The 6,118-nt window shown below is 40.2% G+C and overlaps 1 long non-coding RNA gene across 1 annotated transcript; it reads left to right on the forward strand.

The window, feature by feature from the left end:
* Positions 1-350: 350 nt before the first annotated feature.
* Positions 351-2,445, forward strand: LOC142642180 (uncharacterized). Its single transcript, XR_012845601.1, has 3 exons — positions 351-537; positions 1,153-1,206; positions 2,103-2,445. It is a non-coding gene; the product is annotated as an uncharacterized LOC142642180 (long non-coding RNA).
* Positions 2,446-6,118: the final 3,673 nt, after the last annotated feature.

Consider the following 6,118-nt stretch of genomic DNA (forward strand, 5'->3'; position numbering starts at 1 on the left):
TCAGTATACTGCCACTACATCTGTCTTTCTCTATTTCTCTTTATTTTCTAGGATCTGTTCAAAGAATTTTATTGAGAAACAAACCAACCTTTGCAGATGACAACTCTCCACATGATAAAACCTCTACAATCAACATTACTCATATAAATTAAGTTTTAAGAGAATTTCTATCATTGTGACTTGTTTTTTGCATTAAAAAAATCATTTTATCAATCGAATTAGGGTTGTAACGCCCTAGCCCCATTATAAAAATAAAAAAAGGGATTAATTATGGAGTCACACGTGCCCCACCTACCCATTTGTTCCCAACCACATATCCTTACAAAATATTTCCCTCACACACTTTGGTTGGCTATCTCTCTGCCTCTCACTTTGTTCTCTTTTATTTTCTTTTCACACAACACTCTTCTTTCACACTCCCTCACTCTCCCACTAGTACACACACTTCACCACCACCTCCACCATCATTTTTCTGGCAAGGTTTACCGGAAAACTCCATAGGAAAAAGCTAAGGCTTACTCATCTCTATTATTTGAGGTAAAAATTTTCAATCTTGTTGGTGGATTTATATGCTTTTGCTAGAGGCTTTCTTTATCTAAGTTTTGATAATGATATGCATGTAATTTATGAGCCTTGGAAGTGATATTCATGTGTTTATATGTATAGGTTTTGTGTTGGTGGAAATTATCTAAGAGTGGATTTATAGTTTTTACAATGGTGGCTATCTAAGTGGTGAAAATTTGGAGATTTGGTTTTTTAATGTGAAATAAATGGTGAATATAATTTTTATTGATTATTTGGAGCTAGTGGATGATTTACATTTGGGGTTTGTAATGGTGGATATTGTTATATATGTTGTTGTTTCATGGGTCTCTTCAAAATAGTATGTATATATTGTGGAAGAAATTTATAAAGTGTTAGGATCTCTTATGTTAAAGGAGAAGACGTTGAATGACATGATTTAAGTCTATAAATTGGGGTCTATGCCTTGTAAATTAAATTGTTGAGAAACTTCGAAAGAAGAATACATTATTTATGAGGTTAAATACTAGGCTTGCCTAATCAAGTGCTTATTTGGCAATTCCTAATTTGTTGCTAGATACAATTTCAAGCGTTATACTTATTGTGATAGGTTTGCTTGATATTGTTTAGGTTCTAACTAATCTCATTTGGAGCTTAAAGAATTAGGTTTTTGTGGATTGCAAGGTACGTAACTTTTTAATGAGATTTTTGGAAAATAACCATGTTGCATAAACATTATTTTGAGTCAAACACATTTTGGAAAATTATTTGTGGCATTATGTTTTCTTAAAATGTATTGTGTTGTGACCTTATTATACATGATTATTTATGAAAAATACATCATATTTGGTAATGCATATGGGAAAATGCATGATTTGCTAGCATGGAAAAGATTAGCATCTTTGATTTAGTTCTTGAAAATAGATTTTATGGATTTATTTTATTATTTGAAAGATTTGAAGATACTTTATCTCAAGTTGTGATATTTGAGAAAATTGATAAAAAATCTTCTTGACAAGAAATGAGTTTGAAGGCTTTGAGAACCTTGTGAATATATTGGATATTTCAAAGGTTTTTGTGAAATTACTTGAAATTGAACTATGTTTTGATTTCATGTAAACTGTGAGCTCTTCATGTTTTTACCCTTAGGCTGTGACATGTGATTACCCAGTGATTAGCTAACTAGATACTATAGTCTGTGTGACATTGGTATCTTTGTACCCATCTTTGTGACGGTTATTAGTTCCGGCTTTATGTCGGCAATGAGTTCTGGCTTTGTGTCGGCGATTGTCATGTGGCATTGGGTTGGATTTTCTAATTTTGAAACAGTGTTATTATTGCTCACAGTATATAGTATGTAGTTTCACATTGAGATATTTTGAAAAGCTTTGTACTATACTATTTTAATCATTCTTGTCATATTATAATTGAAATACTCTTGTAGTATTCAGTTAGAAATTTCCCAAACTAAAATATGTTTGGTAAACTGTTTATCATCATGAAACTTGCATTTCTCCCACTCTCATTAATTATGCTACTTACTAGGCCTTGTCTCATTCCATTTTTTACAAACTTTTCAGAGTAGGCAACGGTCGTTTTAAGACAAGTTTTTGTGGTTAGCAGTAGTTAAACTAACTACTGATGGAGGCTGGACTTTTTTTTATGGTGATCTTTAGATGTACATCCTAGAATCGGCTTGACTCCTTTTCTATCTAATAGTGGTGATGACTTTTATTCTCACTGATAGGACAAGTTGATGAGATGTAATTATATTTATTTAGACCTCCATTCTTTTGTGGCCAATGGACATTGTAATTATTGCATAGAGCCCTGGCTTACTTTGAGAGTATTGTTAATGAAATTATTATGATAATTTCTTATGTTGGTATTTGATATAAATTATTTGGATTGAATTGTCAAAAAGGATAAATCTACAGGTATCTTTGAGATCTTTTTCTCTTACTTTGAACCCTTTTGGATTTTGGGCGTGACAAGGGTTGTTATTTATTTACAAATTTGGTGAAAAAAGAGACTTGAAAGGAAATCTACAGTGAGAAAGCAACAAGATTGGCAATTAAATGTAACCTAGAGCTTGATTTGTGGCCATGAGTGCTTCTTTACTAGCAAGGAGAGAAGAGGGACTGAAAGAGAAAACTTGTTGGGTTCAACGTGTTAGAGAGAGAGGACACAAGTTTTATGACAAGAAAAATAGAAGGCGTTTTAACACTGTTCACTGATTTTCTTAAATAGCCAAGCGACTTAATTTTAATAGGAGAACCTAAGATACAAGATATAAGGTATTATATCTAAAATTTTCCCTTTATGAAAAGTGAGCTTTAAGAGCTTAGTATTCAAAAAAGTGTTCTTAAAAAAATTTATATTATTCATGATTTCCTAAATCGGCTTATTTCCTTTCAATTTCCTATCTTTACTTTTGGTTTTCTTACCTAAATAACATTGTGTTAATCACGCATTAGGCATAATGCATAAAGTTGTGTCTCTTGGGCTAAAAAACATATGAGCAACATATTTGTAAGTGCACGATTGCACCTGGCCCCAAGAACAGTTACGGGCTCAGGCTCAATGAGCCTTAAACAATATGAATTTGTAGAGTGTGGGCTTGAAACCCAGGTTAGAAGTGTCTAAGGATTAAATGACAAGTCAAAGATTGCAAACACTTGAAAACAACAAGGAATATTGTAAGTCAACCTCCTCGGACGTGAGCCGAGAGCTGTTCTTATATTATCTCTTTATCTTTTTTCTTTTTCTTTTAGATTACAAAGAAGGCCCCCCTTTATTCCTGTTCTAAGTTGCTCCTTAAATACTCCTCTTTTTGATACTTTGTACACGTGTTGCCCCAACTCCCCTTAAGCCTAGATATTTCTTTTCTCAGTGCCTTTGAATAGTAACCAGAAGTTTCCCTTCTACTGTTCAAGTGTCACTTCCCCATTAATGCGGCCAGGGTGGTAGGTCCAGGGTCTTTAATGTGGAGGTGGCAGCCTTTATCTTTGGTATTTCTCTAACATCGGTGCTTCTAGGACATTCAAGGGTTCCCCCTCTTTAACCATTGGTCTTGACCGTATCATTCCCTAACCTTTACCATGAAGTCCCGGGTTCTCCGGTGTCCGTCCAAAGGGAAATTCACCCTCGGCTGGATCCTCGGATCCTCAACGTATGGGCCGACCCGTAGTACTAACAAGTTCTAAACCCAAGAGTAGGTCGGCCTTCCTTAGCATGGCCCAAAGGCCCATATTCCCATCAGGGTCTTTTTACTCCCCACAATAGCCCCTCAAAACTCTAATTTTCAACGTCCGAGGAGAAAAATAGGGTTTTGATCTGAAGAGAACTTACTCCACACACTTTGTGAATGATTGCACGTGTGGAAATCGTTTCGCGTCCCAGAAGATGCCACTTGGCGGTTTTATTTTCAAAAACGCGCGCATTTATTACTGTAAGCTACACTTTGTCCCCCACGTTCAACGGCGAGATGGGTATCCAACGGTCTTCGTTACTCCACGAAAATTTGGGCGGGACGAATATAATTTCGAGGCCGCTTTTCCGCACATCGTGACGCTTCGGGAACCTGCGCCTTCATTTAATTCCCCAGGGGCTAATCCCATCAAAACATCAGCAATCATACTTTACCTGCAGAAAATCGTGAAAATTTGCACATCTTCAACCTTGTAAGTTCTTGCTCTCTCTATTCTTAACCTTTTCTCCTCGGATATAGTCCTCGGCTGTCCTCGTAGATATTCTCCCCTTTAGAGTTTAGCCTTTCGTTCTTTTCTGATGGGTAGGTTCAAGTGTCTAGTTGATACCGCCACTGGGATGGAAGGCTTCAGAGCCAAGTATAACATTCCCGGCGATGTAGGTTTAAAATATTGCCCGGCAGAAGCCGTGGCCGATTCTAGAAAAGAGGGAGAGGTTATCATCCCAATGATAGCCTTTATAGAGGGTGGGATGACCCTCCCAATGAAGCCTGTGACTAGGGAGTACCTTCGCAACCACCGGTTGTGTCCCGATCAGTGCCTCCTAAACGTTTTTAGAGTTTTGGGTAGTGTCGATGCTCTAAACGAGCAAATGTGTCTAAACCTCACCTGGCACGACGTCGTCTTTCTGTACGAGTCCCATAAACTTTCCAATGTAGGTTACTACATTAAGTCTCGCTCCAGTGTCGTTAGGCTAATCTCCTGTCTGCCCAAATCCAACAAAGGCATGAAGGACGACTACCTGATCGTCTCTGGGAACTGGCACGACGGCCTCCACTGCCCAGTTGAGTGGGGAAATCCAGGTGCGACACCTTAGGATTAACCTCCCCATCTCACAACTTCCCTTAATACTCACAAACATGCACACTAACATGTATTTACATTTGTTTAACTTTATCACTTGCTGTGTGAATCTGACCATGTTGTTCACTTTCACGTCTTTCTTTGCAGATAAGCAACACGTGCGTCCACGCTTGAGCCACTGCAGCGTTGCCGATCTAAACCGAGTGCTTCGCTCCGAGGTGTTTGTCAGCGAGGACTTACAACTTAAAGCTGCTCATCTGATTCTGGGATACACTCCCATCTCTTCGGACTTCCAGGAGATAGAAAACGCTATAGTAGCGGGTGACCGAAGGCGAAGGAAGATAAACGTAGCCCGGCCCAACTTTTTGGACAACCGCGATCTCCCCGACGCCCCTCACACCGTCTTGTACAACCAGCTCATAGCGGCAATTCCTCTCGCCGTACATTCTCAGGGCATTGCCATCCCGGAGGAGCGAGTGTCCTCTTCCAACACTTTGGATGAGGAGATAGAACAATTTCAGTTCGAGGGCTCTCCACGACCTCGCGGAAACCCATTTGTTATCCTCTCCGACGAGGAGGAAGAAGAAGAAGCCGAGGCCTCAGGGATTGCAGGTCTAGTGATAGCGCGTCCAGACGATAGTTCAGTCGAAGAAGAAATGGACACGCTTAAGGATCTCATGTCCGACAGAGGTGCCCGAGTGGCAAAGAAGGGTGCGAGAGGGTCCCAAGTTCCTCCTACCTTGCCACCACCTCCTCCTCCTCCAGCCGACACTAAGCCTCCCACCGATGATTCTAAGAAGAAGAGAAAAGTGGACGCCGAGGTGGCTGGTGGGGAGAAGGCAAAGAAAATAAAACAGCAATCGCCGCTGGCCCAGCAGCAGAAGCCAAACAAAGGCAAAGGGCGCGCCCGCTCGGTTGAGAGTGGGGAGAGCAGAGAAGTGGCTGAGGTACGACGAGCGCCAGTCACCTGGTCTCCTGATTTGAGACTGGACGACGCCCCTATTCCCTGCCACTCCAGCATCAGAGCCGTGCAACAAGGCCACGCCCACCACTTAGCCGAGGTGCTGGAGCGTTCTCTTCTGCTGCCCAAGGACATGGAGTCTTTGGAGAAGATGGGCCATCCACAGCTGTTCCTCTCGTTGAAAAGGGGTTTAGCTCTGGTAAGCTCCAACTGTACACTTTTGTTTTCTACATTTATTTATAAACATTTCGTTGCATTTAACCTTCTTAACCTTTTTGCAGTCCATCCAAGAAGTTTTTGCGGTCGAGAAATTCGTGGAGGATTCTCGAAAGCATGCTGGGAT

Source organism: Castanea sativa, chromosome 7 (assembly GCF_040712315.1).
Source record: "Castanea sativa cultivar Marrone di Chiusa Pesio chromosome 7, ASM4071231v1".
NCBI lineage: Eukaryota > Viridiplantae > Streptophyta > Magnoliopsida > Fagales > Fagaceae > Castanea > Castanea sativa.